Consider the following 21,551-nt stretch of genomic DNA (forward strand, 5'->3'; position numbering starts at 1 on the left):
TTATAGAAATACAGGCAACCTTACCTTCGAAATATGATCTTGGAGACCGTCTTTGAATGGCAGTAAACAGTGTGAAAAATCCAGGAAACTCGCAAACACATGATTGCGCCGACAAAGAAGCAGCTAAAGACAAATATTTCTAGCCAGTCTCCAGGGAATGGATTCGCGACAGTGACGGGTCGTAAAAGCATGTACGATGTACGTAATACACACAAACACAATAAAACCAATCAAATGAGTCCAAATATTTATTACCCGTTTCACTCTGAAGTTTAAAGATACTCTTAAAGCAGTATCTAAAACATGGCACAGGTGGTTTGTGGAAACTGGATGAAAATTATTTTCCGCAAGGCCAGTCTGGTAGTTCAGAATGGGACAGAAGGTGTTTTTCATTATGAGATACCAACTCTGACTCATAGCGAAATGATTTCTTCCTCTGCAACATTATTCCTAGTCTCTTGTCAATTTTCTTTTGCAGCATTTTGCTTTCTTTCGTGTCTTTGAGGAGTACCAGTCATGTCTTTTCAACAATATAAGTCTCCTTTGAGCTCGTAAGTGAGTACGATCCAACAGAGAAAACCTAATCCTGCCCAGTAGGCAAACATTAAATGAATACCTACAACGCCGGTTTATGAAATCTAAACAGTACTGACTATAGGTCATCGTATTCACCAGCTTCTCGCGTGCGTTTATGCAAAATACGATTCTATGTGCTATTCTTTTACCCAATAATTCAAACCTGTCCTTAATTCTAAAACAATGATTTCTTGAATTAGCTTATCAAACGGAAACGCACAGTTGAAATCACGTTATCTCAACAATGCTAATGATTGACTCCATAGAAAATATTGTCTCTAATGACGCTATGAAATTAACTTCAACTTAAGGATGTAAACTTTTCTCTCTTAATTTAATGTATCAGGGTTTGGCATAAAAGTAAAGTCTCAAGAGAAAGTGTAACGTTCAGTTATTCGAACGACTCAGAAATGTGTTGCAAAACATTTCGATTTATAATAACATTCAGTGTTGTGATAAAGATTATCCTCAAGCTGTCACTTAATTGACCAAACCATCAACCCGGATATAAAAAATCTCCCTATTATCTTTCCGTGTGTAGTTGAATTACCTTTAGTTAACTAGCAGTTTGTCGCCTCAGTTCAGTGATGCTTGTCTGTACTGCGGTTCAAATTTATAAGAATTATATTGCTCCGCACGCTTTCATTTGAGCATTTGAAGGATAAAGATATTTTCCGAGCATTTAAGACCTTAAGTTTATGTTGATTTCCTTTCTTGGTTTCATCGCTTCTGACTGTTAACCGACAACAGAAAGATTTCCCGGTCTTACCGGAGTCTTAATCTTTTCAGAACCATAGACAATGTTCAATAAATCACTCAAACGCATTACTAAGCGGTACGGATATTTTCATTCTTATGGTTTTCAAGGCTTTGAAAACAAAACTTACGCTTCAAATCCGGACATATCTTTCACGGACTCTAACAACTTCAGAAAGGTATTAACTTTGAACATATCCTTAGTTGTTATTAGATATCCTTACTTTTTGCTTGGCTGTAATAAGAAATTATTAAATTCAAGCTTCCCTTTTGGGTTATTGAGGAAAAATACACGAACAGTGTGGCGATAAAGTTTGGTGTAACTGAACCTGCGTTTCATTACCACAGACTAACCAACCGATTAAAATCCTCCTTATTTGGGCCTATTTTTTCCCAACCCGGTAATAAAAATTTTGCGAAAAAGAGAAGAGAAAGCAGTCCACCACTTTCTCGTATTTTGATATTTCCAAAATATTTGTCTTTTAATTTCCTCCAAAAGAAAAGAAAAACATTAATATTCAATTCAGTACCACCTTACGAAACATTAACAGTTCCCTTTGTGGTTTCACAGGAGCTGGTTCCCAAAGCAACATGAAGAACCACCGTAATTACATCAACAGTCTTTCGCAGAAAAATTTGAATATTCCATGTCAAACACTAAAGGCGCACTTTTTCTAGTCAGTTCATTGTATTTCTCCACCATTCAATCGGCGTTCCAGAGACTTCAGTTTGCTTCTTGGTGAAGTGGGATGATTGGTATAATATTAGAATCGATTCATCAACGAAGTCGAGAATCCAGTAAAGACCAAATAGCCTTATTGGCCTAGTAAACCCAGTGCAGGTTTAGTGAGTCCCTTCAGGTCGGGACAGCATCAAATAACAGCCATGGACGTATTGCGGGCGCACAGTAAGCTCGCTCCGCGATCGCGAGTTGCTGTTGCAGTCAGCTGCATTATAATCGGACTCTTTCCGAGTTCTCAAACTTCACACTTTCTAATTTTGGGATTTATCTGCATGAGAATTGAAAGTCATTTATATCTCAAAGGCTTCACAATTATAATCAATTTAGAACAGAAGCCTGGTCTCAAGGTATCCCGGCCCGAAAACTACTAAGCTTCTTCTCCTGGTTGGACATTAGTAAAATATATTTGAAAGAAAATCTAATTGATCCAAATATCGCCCGGATTATTTCATTTTGACGAGAATATTGTCTTCCAATGCACGATTTTATATATTTTGCCTGACTTAAGTGTCAACTAATTTCGTTGTATTAATATTTCTTGCTTTCATATCCAGCTTTGAACTTGACCCTCCCCAGCGTGTATTGAGCTCATGCAGGAGCAGTCATCACCCGAGTTTTGTTTTCGAAAACATTACTTTGACTCCAGGTTTATCTTTCTCTAAATCAACAGCCACTACTTGGGACAGAGAGCGAATCTGAGGGCGTGGCCGGGATTTGTGAATTTCACTAAAGTTATTTTTAGAGTTACAATTAAACGGAAGTCTAATTCCTGGGACGTCCGCACATCTTAATTGAAGCGCGCCAGCCCTTATATTTATAATATGCATTGCAATGGCGACTGTTGAATATTCAACATGACCTTGTATTCGACCGCGATTTACAGGCGTCTGGATTGCGGCATAAATATACCGGATGAGTCTATTGAAGGGCCTGGTGAGTGCGTTCCACAAAAAGAAGTTGCAGAAAGCGGTCCTACTCGTAAGCGCAAGAGAAGCGAGGTTTTGTCTTCCGAAGAAGACTCCAATTCTGTTTCCTTCGGCGGGAAAGCCGTGAGAAGAAGTCCGCGTCCGGGGTTAAAGCTTTAAAAGGTCTTCTTGAAAAGAAACAGAAGAAAGCCAAGGAATTATCCCAAGAGCAGTATCTTCGGGAACTCAGGACCTCCAAAGAAGTTCAGATATTAAAAAAGCTGGAGGAAGAAGTCTATCAACTTGACGCTTCGCTGCACTGTGAAATGGAAGCGATATCCGGGCATCACCAAAGTGCAGCTCTCAGCGTCTATCCTCGCAAGGAGAGGACCTTCAGTGAAAAACTTGGTACCTACCATCCAGTAAGATTACTTTTCTGTCCATCAGGGCATTATAAATTACAGGTATTCATCCATAAAACTGTCGACGAGGGTCAAGTTGACTTGAACGATCGATTGTCTGTGGAGCGAGTGATTGAGGTTCTTCGACCACATTCAGGTTTTGTTATGTGCCCTGGAATTTCAGACTACGATGCTACCTTCGCGTATATTCGCATTCAACCATCAAACGTGAAAGAAGAGCTTTGGCCTTGGAGACACATAAGTGCTAGAAAGTGCAAGTTGTGGCACAAACCGAGGAAGCTGGATTTGGCCGACGAAATGTGCGACATATGCAGCGAGTGTAGACTTGCGAGGAGACAAATGCTTGTTGTTCGTGACAGGAGAACGAGCTTGCTAGAAGAAGAGCGCATTGAAAGACAGCAGGCGTCGTCCAAAGTTAGATTGTCCTGCTTGAGCCCGGAAGCCAAATATTGAGGCATGAGAACGTTCGAAAAGAGCGAAAGAATTTGATAAGAATTGCGGAGCGAATGATCAGTAGAACATTAGTCAATCGAATAGTTTAGGCAATTGACTGGTGCAATGAAGGACAAGAAGGTTTAGCGAAAGTTGTGGAAGAGGCTGACAATCACAAGCCCGGTACTGGAGCGGTTATCCGTGAAATGTGGCAGATGGAGAAGGAATCATTTTTCAAGGACCAGGCCAAGAATGGTAAGTCAAGAAGTTTAAGTTTCCTTTTTTCAAAAACACAAAGTAAACATCATTCATTACCATATTTCACCAGAGTTACGGTATGATACTCAAAGAGTAGTATTTCTTTCATACTATTTTAAAAACAAAGTGTGGTAGTAAAGCAGGTAGTTTGTAAGACAAATTAACGCACATGTACAAATGTACAATCAGTGAAAAATACTCTTTGATACCAGTTGATTAACAAGTAAAGTGATACTCATTATGCCACCCTTTTAAATTGAAATCATTGGTCGGAACCTTAAAAACGCTCATCAGAGCTCGCTGCGTTTCCTTTTGCCTTAACTATATCTATATAGACTATGTACGATGAATGAAGATTGGCAATAAATAAATGTATCTGTCTAAAGCAGAGTGTTCTTTTTCGATTTTAAGAAAATAATATTCGTTCGCTTTCCGGTTATTTACATGTCGGCCATGTGCATAAACAATTTTTTTTCTGTTTATGTCAGTCCCCATCGAGTCATTTCTTTCTCTTTCTTCTAGAAACTGGAGGACAAAGTAATAAGTGGTCGTCTGCAGCGATAAGAGTTGATAAGTTTTTTTATTTAATTAATTTTCATATGCTTTTCCAGAGAAATTTTTGCCAGAAACATGCATCAAAAGCATGAATTTACTAGTATAGGGTTGCCCTGTATACAATAGTCCAAATATCAGAACAAAAACAACCAAAAAAAAATTGCTTGATAATGTGTCATAAACACAGAAAAAAACTCTTGGTCTATGTCTTGATTTACATGTAAAAGGGACAAGGAGACCATATAATTTTTGTTTTATACAATTTAATGTACTGTACAGAAATGATTTTGTGTAATTTCACTTCTTTTATTTAATAGCTCTTGCTTTCTATGCCAGAGGTTCAGCAGCATTTCGTGCAGTTCGAGACCTAGGCATCCTGCAAGTACCATGCACCAAATATCTTCAATGTATCTTTAGCAAAAATGCTGATAGGCCTTGGATCCATGAAGACTACATTCCTCATCAAAGGCAAGAATATGAAAATTTCACCGAAATACAGGTTGATACAGGAAAGAAAAGACCATTGGGCATTGTCCTGGTTTTTGATGAGACAAAGGCTAGTAAAAGCAACCATGATAAAGTCTTGATATAAAAATAAATAAATTAACAAATATAGCTGCTGGTTCATGTATTTCTGGGTCTTTTTCTTTTGTTCTTTCTTATAATTATATCAGGCTTTATTTAAAGAAAAGTTTTATACAGTAGAAAATCTTTACACTTGTAAAGGTCAGCTAAGTAAGTGCTGAAAATTAAGACCATGAATTTCTGGATGTCCAAATTGGCAAAAGTTAAACACAGGACAGAATAAAAAATTAAGTCATTGCTTTAGTGCAATCATCGTTAGTGCAAGCAATTTAACAGTTACTTCAACAATGTTGCAATATTTATTTATTTATTTATTTAATCACTTTCACCAGAGTGTGGTGAGGGTCGCACAACAGAGCGAGGCTCCAAATTAAGTGCGCCCTATATCCCACCCATCCCACCCCAGGGGAGGACATCCATCACACAGTAATCTCGTGTGTGGGAAATTAACGTCTCCTACCCCAACCCTGCAGTCAATAATTCAATTTCAATAATTAATTTAGTTGATTTTACCTGGAAGCATTTACTTTACTTGAAACACAGGTGCAGTCAAAGATTGTTTGGAATTCAATGAATGGGACCATTAGGGGCTATGCTATGAGTCCAGAGGAATTGCCTTGGCTACATGATGTGTATATGAGTGTTGGAGGGGATTATGATCAACAGAAAATCTTATATATCCTTCAATTTTTGTGGAGAGATTAAACTTCAAAGTGTCATGTTATTGGTCCTTATTTCACCTTATTTCATCTTACTCAGTTCGTCTGGTGTACGATCCTTTTGGCATCACTGGTTTAAAAGCAGTTTTCCCTTTCTGGTAACCTTAGCCAGTCAACTGTTGGTGGCTGTCAAGGAAGTAATGCATGTACCCTTATTGCCTCGCTGTTTGGCTTTCAGTTTGGCAAACATGGTCTGCCAGAGTTAACTGCAAGCACCCTACCAAGTCAGTGGTTTGAAGTACTGGCTCAGGCAATGTTTGAAGGAAATGCTCTGCATGATCTGCTGTTGGATGGAGAGGCTAGAAATCTTGACATAGAAGATGCTGTGGAGAGCTGTGGAGATGATTTTCATATTTCAAGTTATGATCAAGCCATTGGGTTTGATTTGCAATCAGGAGATTTTTCACGTCTGATCACCACTTTGCAAGCAAGGGCAAGCCGGCAACAGAAGCAAGTGGCTGTTATGATCTCTAGCCTCTGCACTGTGGCAGTTCTAATTTGGGAGACAGAAGCCATTGCAATTTTAGATTCCCATTCCCATGGCCAGCGTGGAGCCATGGTAGGCTATGTACCCTTGGACAGGGTAGCTGTTGTGATATTGTAAATTGGTACTCAGGGGTGATGCAAAAATTCTTCAATGAAAATCTCAGCTTGCGCACTCTTACATTTGTTTCGTATGATTGCACGTAGGCCTTTTGCCATAAAAGTTAATCCAAGCTCTTTGACTTTAGTGAATGGGGATAATGTACATTAAACTTAGCATATAAGAGTTTTTAAGGGTCATGTATCACTTGCCCTGCAAGCAATTACATTTTTGCTGTATGGCTTGGCTTGCAAAAAGAGAATTTTTTCACAGGTATGCCACAGCTCATACAGGCAAATTGTAGCCCCTGGTGGCTGGGTAGAATGTGACAGCTGTTAAAGAAGGGAATTTTTCAATGTAGATCACACATGCGGATCGGGAGCATCACATAACTGAACTGACGGAAAGAAAATTAAGTTTTACTAGAGATACTTACCTTACAAACTGAAGTAAAGAGCGTAAATGTTTTTGGGGTTAGAAATTAGGGCCAGGCTTCCCTTATAAGTTTGTTTTCTTTAGCCCTCAAAATTTCTCTAACCTTAAAGTATGTTTTGTCCTGACCTGTGTGATCACATAATGTCTCCGAGTTCCATACTTCTTACATGAAAACTAATAGATTCTACCTTTTTTTAGTAATACTAAATGTCTTTAGGTTGTCTCTCAGTGACTGACCAGCTTCAACAACTTTACCAGATTTGGCCAACTCCTCAAATTTTCCTGTGAAGAACTCTTTTGTTCTTGTGTTACATAGTTTGTGAAGTATATCACGGTATATCTTGTTAATTACAGAAAAAGGATAAGTTGTAGTTAATGCTCCACATTTTCCTATTGACCATTTGAAAGATTTTAACAATTGCTCATCATTATACACATTAAAGTGAACTACTTCCAAAACATTGTTTTGTGCTTCTTTAGTTTCCTCTCATTCACGTATTCTGTGATTGTCTAATCAGCATCCCTAACAAAGTTAAGAAAATCGTTCTTCACAAAAGTCAAATTACCCTCATCAAGCAGTTTTAGAGCCTGAAAAAGACTGTCTTTTTCAGATTCTTTAAGTTTCTCCAAAATATCCAGTTCAAGCTCCATGTCAATCCTGCTTTTCGAAGTGACCTTTCTCTTGCATTTTTTTTCTGACAGGGTATCTTTTCTTAGTTTAATCATTTGACAGAGAGCTGCCCCTGACATTCTGTACAAAGTAACATCATCCTCTGGTAAAATGCACTGCTGAACCTGATCTACAGGCTTAGCAAGATTGTACGATTCGGACTGGGCGAAGACGTAAACAAGAGAGTGCACAATTCCTATCACGGCCCGAATCGTGGCGGATGAATGGTTATGGACAAGTCGGTAAACACTGGAGCACAGACCTGAATTTTTTGATGAACCTTTCAAATAGCTTGTTAGAGTGTTCATCCAGCGCAATGTCAAATGAAGTTTACGGTCTTCATTTTCTTCTTCTACAACTGCAGATACATGTTCCATGTACACCGAAAACATGTCATTCAGCAGATTGCGCAGCTCGTTGTAGCGAGCCCCGAGTATAGAGCGTTTTCACTCACGTGACCAAATTTCTTTATCGTCATGGTAACCGATTTCATCCGCCATCTTGGTGTTCCATGGTAATCAGCTCTGAGTATTGTGACAGGAAACATTTGGAGCACATTTTACGGTTTTGAGAAGACAATCGTGTAATATTTATATTTTCGTCATCACATTCCTTTGCCTTGTCATTAGCTGTGGGAACAAAACAGGGAAGAAGTGGTCTAACGTCGAAAAAGTAATGTTTTTTCGTGTCCCACGTGTTCAGTAAAGTCAAGGAGAGTACACCGAAGGACTTACTTCTGAGCGAAGAAGAATGTGGATCTGTGCGATAAGTAGAGATGGCTTAACTGATGATATTTAAGAACGCGATAGGGTCTGCAGCCGGCACTTCGTTTCAGAAGAAGCTGCGAAAGATTGGGATCGATTCAACGTAGACTAGGTCCCTACCCTCCATCTTGAGCATTCAAGTATGCAGGCCCATCCATTGCATCGGGCAACTATTTTACTTTCACTATAATAAAGTGGGTATTCTTTCTCGCCAAAAATTCTTTAACCGTAGATGTACCTTAAGCAGTCTAAATTTAAGGAAACATTTTCAATACACCAGATTTTAAAGACTGATATAAATGGTTTCTCATTTTAGGGACATCAAATTGCATTGTTTCAGGGTGTATACCATAAGCAAGGCATGTAGCAAAGGTGGCAGCAAATACTCCACAGTCACTGCTATTAATCTTTTGTTGCACAGGGACAACTTGAATGCTAGTAAAATTTGAACGTCCAACAAGATTGAGTACCTGCTCTTGTACTTTATTTAGAATAATGTTATGATACAAACTGTCATACGGGTTGACAGTGCCATCTTCACACCCAACTGAGCTTACACATACCCAGTGGGCATTGCCAGTATGCAGAATCTGAATAAATTCCCCAATAACCTGATTGAAGTTTCTAACAGGGCCTAAAGTTGGTCTCTGAAAGCCCTCCACATCTGGATTAATGTTCCTTAGACAAACATGTACCTCATGGATAATATCACAGTCAAGGCAACCATTGGGTGATGAGATCAATTGGTAATGCCCATCATTCAGCTTTGCAAGTGATGCTGACTTTTCTGAAGAGTATTTTGAAACACCAGTTATCACATCAGATGCATTAAAAGTGTCACTAACAACCTTTGTACAGTTTTTCCTCCTGATTTACACCATACATTCCCAAGTTGTCATTGCATTGTTCAGCACCTGCTTGAAGTATAAGCAGGGCAAATGAAAAAACTTTCTACCTTGACAAAATGGGTTGTGGCATTTCAGCAGTCATCTGAACAGTGGCTTCTGTTTGCATGTGCAGATAAAATCTAATTTGAGAGCTTCATCCAAAATATCTCTTGTCTGTTTGGATTTTGATTTTTCATTTTTGGCAGCTGGTGTTTTTAGACACAGGGGACAAAACCACTTGTTAGGTACTTTTGTAATTTTCAAACAAGATAAATGAAAAGTAGAGATGCGACATGCTTGGTTTGTGCATGTTACCACAGGCCCTCTAGCTGCCAGTCTGCAAAAACAAGCAAAAACAGTTGGGATAAGGGGATGAATGAGACAAACTTCACCCAAAATTTCTGGTAGCACACAGTATCTCCAGAAGTGAGTAAGTTTGGAAACAACAGAGTGCCAGTGTCTGACATCAGGCAAAATTCTTTCACAGAAGAGATCAATTTGCTCACGAAAACCACAAACAACAAAGTCTCAATAAAGCCTTTCAGCAGTGAATATTTACTGTTGGATTTGGTAAAAGTAGGCATGAGTTGTATTTGTTAATATACAGCTCCAAGTCTATATCCTTAAAACAATAAGGGCTTCTGACCTCCCCACATCCATTCCCCCAGCAATCACACCTACACAAAACGTCTGGTGTGGCATGTAACCATGGATATTGTTTATTGATAAACGTGCCACATTTCGTTACGTGAAAGTTGATGCGCCTTTCCTTCATGATCTTTTCATAAGTTTCAATAGCAACACTTTCATGTTTACAACCATATTCTGTAGACTTCTAGACGCCTTAAAATAGTCTTCACTGTAATAACTCGTGTCAAGCATCAAAAACAACAATAAATCCATCGATTCGACCAGCGGCAGGCATTCTGGATCGTATTTTTTGTCTGATAACAAGAGAGGATCGATTCCAACAAAAGAAATCTTCTCTAAATAACGTTTTTTCAAGTGGGGATCGAGCGTGTTCGCATAATCTGAGAGAGGATATCCCGCCATGTTGAAAAATGTGGAACACCAACATGGAGACTCAACTTTCCCGCGAAATTTGTGACGTCATGTGCAAACGCTCTATTTCCTCGATAAGCTTTCGATGGGTTTCCAAATGTTTCATGACTGGTTGTTTACAAAGCTGTTCCAATAAGAAATTCCAGCACATGGGACATTTACCCTCTAGTTTCATTATAACTTCGTCTAGTTCCTTTTTTGTCAGCGTCTTTGTTGCTTTCTTTTTTTGATTCCCGTCGCGATTTGCTTGATACTTTTTAGTGTTTTTGTTTTTGTTGGAATTACTGGTCGTGCTTCTCTAGTACCGGGAACGACTTTCGGCTCCCACGACTTTTTTGCACGACAATTAATATTCCCCGCTCTCTGTTGGTTTTTCGCTTTAGGTTTCTTTCTTCCACCTTTATTTGGTGCCAAAGGTCCTGCACCGAAATCACTGTCGTCGCTGTTATCGTGCGTAGCGCTTGTTGAAGTTGAAAGTTCGCTATCAGCATCGCTGTCCGCGCCGGACCTCAGTTCCTCCTCAAAGTCTGATGTTTCATCGAGCGAATCATTCTACTCCAAGGAAATCGTGGAATCAACCTCTCAATATAGATTATCGGCATCATCTTTTAAGATAAAACCTTTCCCGTGGATAAGAAAATCGCTCTCATCGATAAATCTCACCTCCACGCGCGACGCCTTTGTTTTCTCACATCTTTTCTTAGATGACTCTTGACATCACCGATTAAAGTTTGCGGACCTCTCAGAGGACAAAACTGTTTATTTATGTCAAAAATCTGTCATCACAATGAAAAACCAAGTGCGACCGTTTTGTTCACCAAAGGACAAAATTTGGTCGCGGGCGGACAAACTTCAAAGATGCCGTCGACTACCTCTGGAGCAGGCCAAATTGAGACAAATTTTGGAAAACAATAGCAGAATGAGAAATAACAGAATGAGAAAGACAACTGAACTTTAATTCAAGACTGTTTTGGACTATTGGGAGACAATCATTATCGACCATTATCAAAAGACATGTTATTGTTTATGTTGCGAATCGATCAAACGAAATTATGGAAACAAATGAATGTACTGCTTGAACTGATTTCTTGTTATAAATGCAAAAATTATCTTTATCACACACTTCTCTTTAAAAAGGGATTTGAAGAATCATAGACTGTTTTTTAGCAACTCTCTTATATCTTCCCCGTCCTGCATTAAGTCATTGTTCTGTTCGTTTCCGCGGTCATCATCGTCATCGTAAAAATCATCCTCCCATTCGTCCCCAATTTTAATGCAAAAGTTATGCAGCACTGCACAAGCAATGGCAATCTTCACAGAAAAAGTTATTCTGCTATCCAACCGTTTTTGTAGAATTCGCCAACGACTTTTGAGGCAGCCAAAAGCGCACTCGATGGTTACTCGTGCAGACGACAGTTCCTTGTTAAATGTTATCTCGCCAGGGTCACGCGTCGCTTCAGGATAAGGCTTCAAAAGCCAGGGGGAAATAAGGTATGGGCTGTCTCCTACCAGGTAAGGCTGAATATCTGTGATGCCGATTCTTTCAACGGGTTCCTTGAGTATATCTCCGTTGCTTGCTCTTAGATAAAGCGAGCTGTTTCGATATACCCTAGCGTCGTGGATACTTCCCGGATAACCCGCTGCAAAGTCAAGAAATAATCCCTTACCGTCAGCAACGGCCTGAATAATGAAATCATGTTGCTGATTTCGACTAAAATAATCAACAGCACTGTCTCTAGGAGCAACTATTTTGATATGAGTGCCATCTATGGCCCCAACAATGTTTGGAAGTCGTGATTTGTCCGTAAATGTCTCTATACACCTCATTGTCTCGGCCACTGTTGTTGGGAATTCGATGTACTCATTCCTTAAGTCATAAAGAGCCTCAACCACGTCTTGACAAGCCTCTATCGCTGTAGTTCTGCCGACGTTTAGCGCAGGTCCTATTGTTTCGTATGAATCTCCGTGTGCAAGGCGAAGCAAACCACAAGCAAGGACCTTTTCAGGGGTGAGGCAATTTCGCAGAACTGTATTCTGTCTCGTCAGCCAGTTACGAATTACGTTGAGCAACAAATCAAAGCTTTCTCTGTTCATTCGTAAGAGCCTTCGAAAGTAGTCCCCAGGTATTGCTCGATCAGTATAATGGATCTCGAACCACGATTCGACTGGACGAGGAAGAGTCCAATAGTATGGTGCTAGTCTTCGATAACGATTTCGTTGTCGGTGAATACATCGTGTCACTAGAATGTTTTGTGCACGTAAATTCTGCATTAATAACAGACAACATATCATTAAATTGATATTGATATTTGCTTGCTGATGAAGAACCAGAAAATAGAAGAAAAATATTATTGCTAGAATTCTTCGTGGAAACATTTTGAGATCCCTCGTGTCGCGGTTTGTGGATTGAAACAGCGGGTAAAGCGGGTAAAGGCTGCTTCGCGGGAACTTGCGTGACGCTCACAGCATGGTGTGATGTTTTGTTCACAGATTTTGTTCTCAAGTGCGACTGTAGCCTTCCGGACAAATTTTTTGTCACTGGCCGATTTCAAGTCAGATTTGTCCTGAACAAATCTGAAATTGTCCTCTAGTGCGACTTGGCCCTAACTTTAGTGAAATTCACATATCCCAAGGGCCTGACTGGGCGTTTCCGTCTCTGTCTCAATTATGGCTCTTATCTAAATTTACTTTGTTAAGTTGAGTATAGATACAAAGAAGGCAAGAAGTGGCCTTATGTCTTCAATCGGTGAGGGTGAACTTTCTATGGGAAGAAACGTTTTGGGACATTTTGTATGTACTGCCTACGTAAATCGATTTTTCTTTGATCAGTGCTTTACTAAGTGAATCATTCAGGTGAATATTAGTAACGGCTGGAAACGTTTTTCTCTGTGTAGAATACTTGTAGGCTCCTCGATTTTTTCCTTACTCTGATTATGAATAGCTTCCTGGAAATTAACTGGTTAAGTTAAGTTAGGCTCTGTCTTCACTCGCATTTTGAGATTTTTGCCACCTCCGTGTCAGCCATTAATCATTAGGAAGCTTTAGCAACGACGACGGCGACGGCAACGAGAACGGCAGGAAACAATAGGCTTAATGAGCAAAAACAATCGCCCTGCACGTCCGTTTAACATTTTGGTACATTTCTTTGCCGTTCTCGGCAAAACAACAACCTGAAATAGCCAAACTTTAGGTTTTCTCGAGAACGTGAGCGCGTGACGGTTAGTTTTTCTTTCTTTCTCCTTACTTTAACGCGCCGTTCGTAGTGATATAGTCCCTGAATAGTTCGCCAGCATTTTCCAAGTGAAACACATCGGAATAACCTCGAAAGAGTTACAAATGTTTGTATCCATTATTGTCGCGAAATATATTATTTTTCCCCGCGCTAACAATGACCGCTCGCGCGGCTGGTTACTGGTTACTCTTGATCACACGAGTCACTAATGGCAAGTAGTGGTCATTCGTGGTCGCTCACAGTAACTCGGAGTTACTTGTGGTTACACGTGGTCACTCGTGGTCACTCGTGGTCACCACGGTCACGTGTGGTTACTCATGGTAAGTAGTGGTCAATCATGATGGCTCGGGGTTCACTCGTGGTCATTTGTGGTCACTCGTGCTCATTCGGTGTTACTCGTGCTCTCTCACAATCACTTATATTGGCTTTTTTTTTAAATATAACTTTATGTTCTTATGTTTTTCATTAACTCATTAACAAGTTACCCTTTCATTCTATCGTCGTTTACAGGAGCTTTTATTTCAACAAAATCCGCACAGTGAGCAACGAGCAATTTAAAGATATCGCGCCAAGTATTCGATTCCTGTGAGTATGAACAAACTACTATTATTCAAGGCGTACGTGTGATTAAGCTTCACCGTGAGTGAATTCCAAATTCAAAGGAGACAATGCCCATAACTCTTGGATTAGCGTCCCTTCCCCCATCTTTACAGACAAGTAATCCAGTCAGCCTAATCATGCAAGTTGAGAATTGCATTATTCGCGTTGCCCATAGATACCTTTACGAGTGTAAAACCATAGTGGTGAAACTAAGGATGGGCTTTGTATATTAATGCACCGTTTATACCGTTATCACGCACAAGTTTTCAGTATAATCCTAAAACCAATCAGATCTGGCCACAGAGAACTTTTAGGAAAACTAAATTAGGGCTTCCTTTCAATGAAACGTTCCCTCTCAAGTAGACTACAGTTGTAACATTGCATGTATACACATTTCGAGATATTAGGCATGTTTAGTACGTACTCAGTAACGGATTATTCTTATTCAGATAAGTGTGACTATGTTGGGAAGGGGATCTTGGTTACTTGCTCTCTCGTCTTCTAAAATGCCCATTTTTCCCATTACTTAGGGTCCTAACTGAATGGTTAACAAGGAAATTGAGGTAACTTTGTTCATTGACAATGGTATACCATTCCGTTCCTTCCTGCCCTCTAAATCCACCTTTTAAGAGCTACAAGTCATAGGGAATTTGTTCGATTGCTCTAAAATTTTGACAGTAGCTAGTTTTACATATAAGCAATAAAAAATGTCTCCGAATTTTTTATTTCTAGACACTTTTTTTTCAAGAGCGATTTTTGTACGATCACTCCACACTTTTTTTAATGCTATTTCAAAAATGTTCTGTAACTTGTCACTGAAATTGAATATGGCAAATCGCAGACACGCTTTTTTAGCGTGTCTGCGATTTGGGACGCGTAACGACCGATTACATTTTACGCATGAAGGAAAAAAAAGAGCCTCAAAAAATGGAATCGCAATAAAATAGGACAATTATTCATAATTCACAAGCGAGGTAAAAGAAGCATAGGCATGTTGGAGCCCAAGGGATTGGAAACCATGAGTCTTTCGAGCTATCCCCTTTGAATTATTGTTATATTAACATTGTTAGCATTATTATTATTGTAAGAGATAGAAAACTTTTTTGAGAGACATGTTTCGGCATGCTTGTGCCATCTTCAATCAATGAGTAACAGAATGCGAGTAATTATATAACAGACAAGTAGATGAATTAAAATATTTACATTATGATGTAATACAAAAGCGGGTACTAATTACAACGTGACACCAAACATCAAAGGTGTGAACTAAAACGCTAGGAAAGTGTTATAATGCTGTAATTGTTTGTTAAGTTCAGGTTCGATCTTATTTATATAAAAAGCTTCTTTGAGTTTTAAATCAATTGAGTTGTTGGCAGAATCCACAATACTAAAGCTAATCTTTTTCTTGGTTTCCACGAGGAAACATGACTTAATAATTTTAACCATTCGACTCGCATTCCACTTTATAGGCGTTATGTTTACGACAGCTTCTGTGTCTTCCACAATGATCATTTCTTTAGCTAATTTCCTTTCAAAACTGTAGAAATCCTTAACATAGTCATGAGCATCAAGCCTCGAATAACTCTTGCTAAAATGGTGATGACGTATACATGTATAGTCAGCTGAAAGAAATGATTTTCAAATGTAGCAGTGGAAAACAATTAAAAAGACCACGACATGTGTTAAACAACTAATCTACCGATGACTCGCATGTATGTTTCAGCTGCAACAGCTCACTGAATTAATTAAAAAAATTGGTTCCTCTACTAATTTCTTTCCAAGTCTACTAATGACAACATCATCTGTATTTATCTCTTACAATATTGTTCTGTTTATTCTTGTCCTTGGTCAACCTGACCAAAAAATGATCATGCTTCCTTTACAATTTTTCATTTGAGCCTAATTACACCTTAAGTGGAACCTCGATTTAAAAAAGTGCCAGGGGACAGGTGTCTATTCTGTTTGGCCTTCTGGTATTTAGAGCAAGCAGTACAAACGGAGTCATCTTTGTCAAATATCAAAAACATTCATCCATGGGATCTCCAAATTCCCTTGTAATAATAATAATAGTAATAATAACGAATATTTATACAGGATAGCCCTTCAGTGCAGAAACACTGTTATCAATGGGGTCCTGTCTACATAACATAATATAAGGATAAAAATATAAGAATAAGATAAGAATGACTACGCAACTAACTAAATGCCCTAACAAAAAATTGATCTAAAGACCCCCTAAATGGTACCCTTCAGCTAATTTGCTTGATTTTTAAAGGTAAAAAATTTAATCTGAAGTTCCTAAAAAATAAAAACTTTTCCGAGCAAAGTCAAGTCTCACTTTCGGCAGAGCAACGGTGGTCCCCTCTGTTCCTCGTATTAAAATCGTGGTTTAACAATTTAAAATATTCTTTGAAAGGACTACAAACATTGCCTTTTAGGCAATCAAAAACAAATAAACGAGCCTTTTTCTTTAAACCATTTTCAATTGTAGGTAGACGGAGTTCACAGTTTAGACATTTTGAGTTTTGCAGAATAATCCTGTGACTACGTTGCTCCAGGTTTCTTATTTGGTACCTTCGTGTCTCTAACCAACCAAGCGTAATTTGACCGCAATAAGAGAATATGGGCATTATCATTGCTCTGTAGATTCGTTCAGCGCTTAAGGTGTCAGTGTTGGAACGGATTCGTCGTAATAAATTCACTCTTCCTGCAGATTTTTTGTATGTTTTGTAAAAGTGCTTGTCAAGATTCAATGTAGGGTCCAGATAGACACCTAGCTACTTTTAATTTGTAGTCGTGTCGATGCGAGATCCATTTACGGAGAGGTTTAGTCCTTTGCCATCAAAACCACTTAATCTTTTTGCTGTTCCGAATAGCATTACCTCAGTTTTTCCTTTTTTGAGATTAATGATAAGTTCGTTATCTCGAAACCAGGAGGCGAGGCTATTGATGTCTTCGCTGAGGTTGTGTTGACATAATATCCAAGTCTTTCGAGGATGCGAAAATTACTGAGTCATCTGCGTAGGTGATAATCTTACAATAACGGAGCGGCTTGTGGACATGATTAAAATGAACTAAAAACAATAACGGCCCGAGAATACTTCCTTGGGGAACACCTGTGAAAACAGGGTTAGGTTCTGACAGTACTCCCTTAAATTGAGCGATCTGGTTTCGGATGAATAAATAGTCCGTAAACCAGTTCAGTTCAGTATCCTGTATTCCATAGCGAGACAGTTTTCCTAACAAAATGGATTGGCTGATGGTGTCAAACGCTTTAGACAAGTCAATGAAGATCGCTCCTGTAGCTTCACCTCCGTCCGCTTCCTTCCGGATGAGGTCTGTAAAGAGAGTTACTGCTAATTCTGTCGAGCGATTGCGGCGAGATCCAAACTGATGTTCAGACAGAAATTGTGTGCAAACTGCTGTCCTCCCTCGTCTTCCTTTGTAGAATCTATAGGAATAACATGGTGGTACAGTTTGATCGTAATTTCAGAAGCATCAACACCTTTACAGAAAGTGGATGGTCATCAACTAGGTAACATCCCAACACTTTCACGGTAAAAGCAAGGCTATCGTCCACAATTGCTTCGAACTCTGGCAGAAGATAGGGCTCAACTTTCTTCTTGAATATCGCTTTATCGGGAAACATCTTAGAGGTCCACTCATTTAAAGATTTCAGACATGTAGCCCGCTTACAAAATTCGGAAAATGTTCGTAGCAACTTGTGTTGATGTGTGCGTCTAGGTCTTTCATGATCGTTCTTGCTGGTCGCGGTGTCGGTGTCAACAACTCGTGACTTCTTTGAGGCATATTAAGAATAGGCAATGCACCAAATCTAGGCTTCTTTCTTGTCACTTTCGCCGATTGAACTGTAAAAGAAGCAAAGATTATTATCAAAGACTCGAACATGAACGAATAAGACGCAGGACGCGATCGAGCTGAACTTTTCGATTTTAAACAAACATTACTTCAGCTGTTACTAAGGTAGATAACGCTTATACTTACATATTTGCACATCCTTGGGTTTGAAATGCTTCTCGCATGTATAAATCCTGTCGTACTTTGATTGTGCTCTGAAGCTCTGATCCATTTCTCGCGTTTTGGTTATTTTGTGAAGCCAGGCTTCCCGCCATTTTCTGGAGTCCTCGTCCTTTGCTGTAGGCAACTTCCATATGCTGATTCTTCTCGATAGTCTGGTTAAACCGCATCCAAACACCTCACAGTTATCCCCTGGCATCACATGAAGTAAGCTGTCCTCAAAAAATGACTTTTACGCCTTAAAAACTGTAAAAACTTGGAAAGTATTCTGCAATGCTTCGAATTCGGGGAGCAGGGATGGCGCAGTGGTGAGAGCACTCGCCTCCCACCACTGTGGCCCGGGTTCGATTCCCGGACCTGGCGTCTCATGTGGGTTGAGTTTGTTGTTGGTTCTCGTCCTTGCTCCGAGGGTTTTTCTCCGGGTCCTCCGGTTTTCCTCCCTCCGCAAAAACCAACATTCCAAATTCCAATTCGATCTGGAACAGTGGACAAGAATAGCCACCCAGTGGATGTCCATTGTTAAATCATTATTTATTTATTTATTTATTTATTATTTAATTTGTCAGTGAACGCTCTGTAGATGTTTCGATTCTGTGCACGTTCATGAGAGCGTGATTCGAATAAACTTTAACAAAGGCATGTCCCTTTGAAGTTCGCTGGGTCTCCTAACCAGTCCCCTCTACTAACTATGAGCTTCTTGAATAATCACTTCAGATTCACCCAGAGCCCTGAGGTCACTTGTAAAGTTTATGGTTTTGTAAGTGACAACAGTTTGTTTGGTTTCTTTTAATTTTGCATCGAGGTCATGTGAACTTAATTATTTATCGATTTTTGTAAAACGGGTTTCATGACATCAGTTGTGTTTGTTTTCATACTGGTAAGGTTATATTATTTATTTAACTTGCCTTTTTGTTTTGTTTTGTTTTGTTTGTTTCGTTTGTTTGTTTGTTGGTCTTTTTTTTGTCAAAAAAAGCGCTCTTGTTATTGTTTTTTGTCCAAAAAAGCGCTCGTGTTCTTTTTTCAAGTTATTGCTCGTGTTCGTTGACAAGAAATTATGTAACATGACCTTAAAGGCGAACCGCCACTTTGCCAGTCATGGTACACTCGCTACTCAGGAGTGAAAACTATTCGCGGCTACTGAAGTTAGTGTAATGCAGTGCTACAATTATTTGCGATAACCTGATTACGCAGTTTATTTCATTTGAAACTGAAAACACTGTACCTTACAGTGTATCTTTCTTATCCCCTACAGTTGGACTCAATGCTCGTAGAATGGATGCAAGCTGTTGTAGATACCTTAAAAACAGCTCAGACGGCTCGTGTAAGGGTAACATGCCTCTATATGTCCATCGAAGGGAGAATTGTCTGTAAAACTGATTCAAACCAAGCTCTTAAACGTTCCAGTTCTTTGCTTCTTGCAGAAGACACAGTTGTTAATTACTGACGTAGGAGTTTGACTTGCTCATTGATTTATGAAGAATAAATTCCTGTCATATTACAGGTGCATTAGAAAAGTACAGGGAAAATTTCTCTATGAGGCTAATCTCAGAGTTTATGAAGAGTTTACATTATCGTTTACGTACACGATAACAGAGGCTTGAAAACGAGATAAACAGTCATTAGTTAATTATTTAATGTACAAAGTGTGATCAGTTTTACTCCATGAAACTATATTCTTTTAAATAGTTGCAATAATCACAGAGGTCTACACCAGCCAATATATGATTCGAGACTTTGATAGAACTCAGCTCCTTCAAGGGGAGTACGGACAATATGTGAAAATAAGATTTGGCATCTATAAGTCCTTTTTTCCGCCAGGAGCACCTTGTGCCGATGAGGAGTATGTTGACATCTGTGATGTTTATAATCAGTCTGCCAATCTACTGGGCGTAGTTTGTGGAAGGTACACTCCTTATTTTACTCGGTGATCCAGTGGACATAACATTTTCACCTCAGCATAGATACTTGTTTCAATGGGACACAAGATATGAGGGAAAAGTAAGGAATGAAACAGGTAAGAACTTTCAAGTTTAATTTTTTTCGTTTTCTTATTTGTATAATTAATTACAGGATGAGTAGTTTATAATTTGTATATTTGTTGATGCATGTCCTGTATAAATGTTGTTGTTATTACATGTAAATGACTTTTTTCTGTGTTTTAGATTTTCTATGTGGTAATAAATTTCGCGCGATTAAATTCCGCGAGGATTTTTTATGCGCAGGTCTTTAACTCCGCAAATTTGAAAACTTTAATCCAGCTTCTAGATAAAGAGTGATGTTTGGGTGCTTACTTTCCTTCGTAACGATTAAGATATGTTACCTTAGTAACGATTTTGCGTAGATGTACTTAACTTTAGACACGAGTCTTATACTCGATTGTCGGTGTAGGAAGATGAAGATATATAGTTTTAGGTGTACAGATTTCGATGTCTCGTTAGTTTTGTGTTTGTGCTTAGTTCGTACAAGTCTAAAAGAAGTCGCAAAGACTCAGTTTGTCCTGCTCAACCATTCTTCATCTTTATGGTGCCCGGCGGAAGGTGGACCGGCCCCTCGTATTGTCTGGAGAATGAATGGTACTGTTGTACAAAACAGCACTAGTGTGAGACTCCGAATCAAAGTTGCTGAACAAGAAAGAAATACAAAATACAGCTGCGAGGTGAACGAACATGGTCAGTTGAAGAGGATTAACATTAGTCTTGTTGTCGAGGGTAAGTTTCAAGTTAGATATTTACTTCAAGGGGAGCTTAGCTGTTGTTTATGCTTATGGTAACCTTACGATTTGTCTTGCGATTATTTTGGGTCTAATTTTGTTTTTGAGAGAAATTGTCTATGATTCCATGTAAGGGTAATCTAATAAATGATATTCATGAAGTAAATCAATTTTAATTGCAGCAGTTTCATATCTCGAAAAAAAAGAATAAATTGCTACAATATTTTAATGATTTTGTGTTTAATTACTGCGCAGTTTACAGGTTACTCTGAGCGTCGTTTATTCGTATCATTAACGAAAAGAGAAGTAAATGTAAAATAAAACTATCTCCATAACAGGCTTAGTGTGAAAAATTGTATTTCCTGTCGGGGCCCCGAAGGCGCTACTTTGTACTTCCGGCGGATGTTTTTCGCTTATTTAATGTGTTCCTCCGTTTCCGGGGCCAAAGTGCTAAATAAACGTGCGTGCGATTTGCCACATTCAATGTTCAATGTCTGGCAAAATGTGTGGCGCAAAGCATTGGTGAAGATCAGTAACAGCAGCTTAAATTACTTGAAGATATCTGAAGTTTTCCCAAAGGTCTTCCTTTTAAACAGTTGAAAATAACAACACAATGAAAG

General features: G+C 39.0%; 1 pseudogene; it reads left to right on the forward strand.

Moving 5' to 3' along the window:
• The first annotated feature begins 4,039 nt into the window (after positions 1 to 4,039).
• On the forward strand, positions 4,040 to 9,251 carry LOC148742908 (uncharacterized; annotated as a pseudogene).
• Positions 9,252 to 21,551: the final 12,300 nt, after the last annotated feature.

The sequence above is a fragment of the Stylophora pistillata genome, chromosome 1 (genome assembly GCF_964205215.1).
Source record: "Stylophora pistillata chromosome 1, jaStyPist1.2, whole genome shotgun sequence".
Taxonomy (NCBI): domain Eukaryota; kingdom Metazoa; phylum Cnidaria; class Anthozoa; order Scleractinia; family Pocilloporidae; genus Stylophora; species Stylophora pistillata.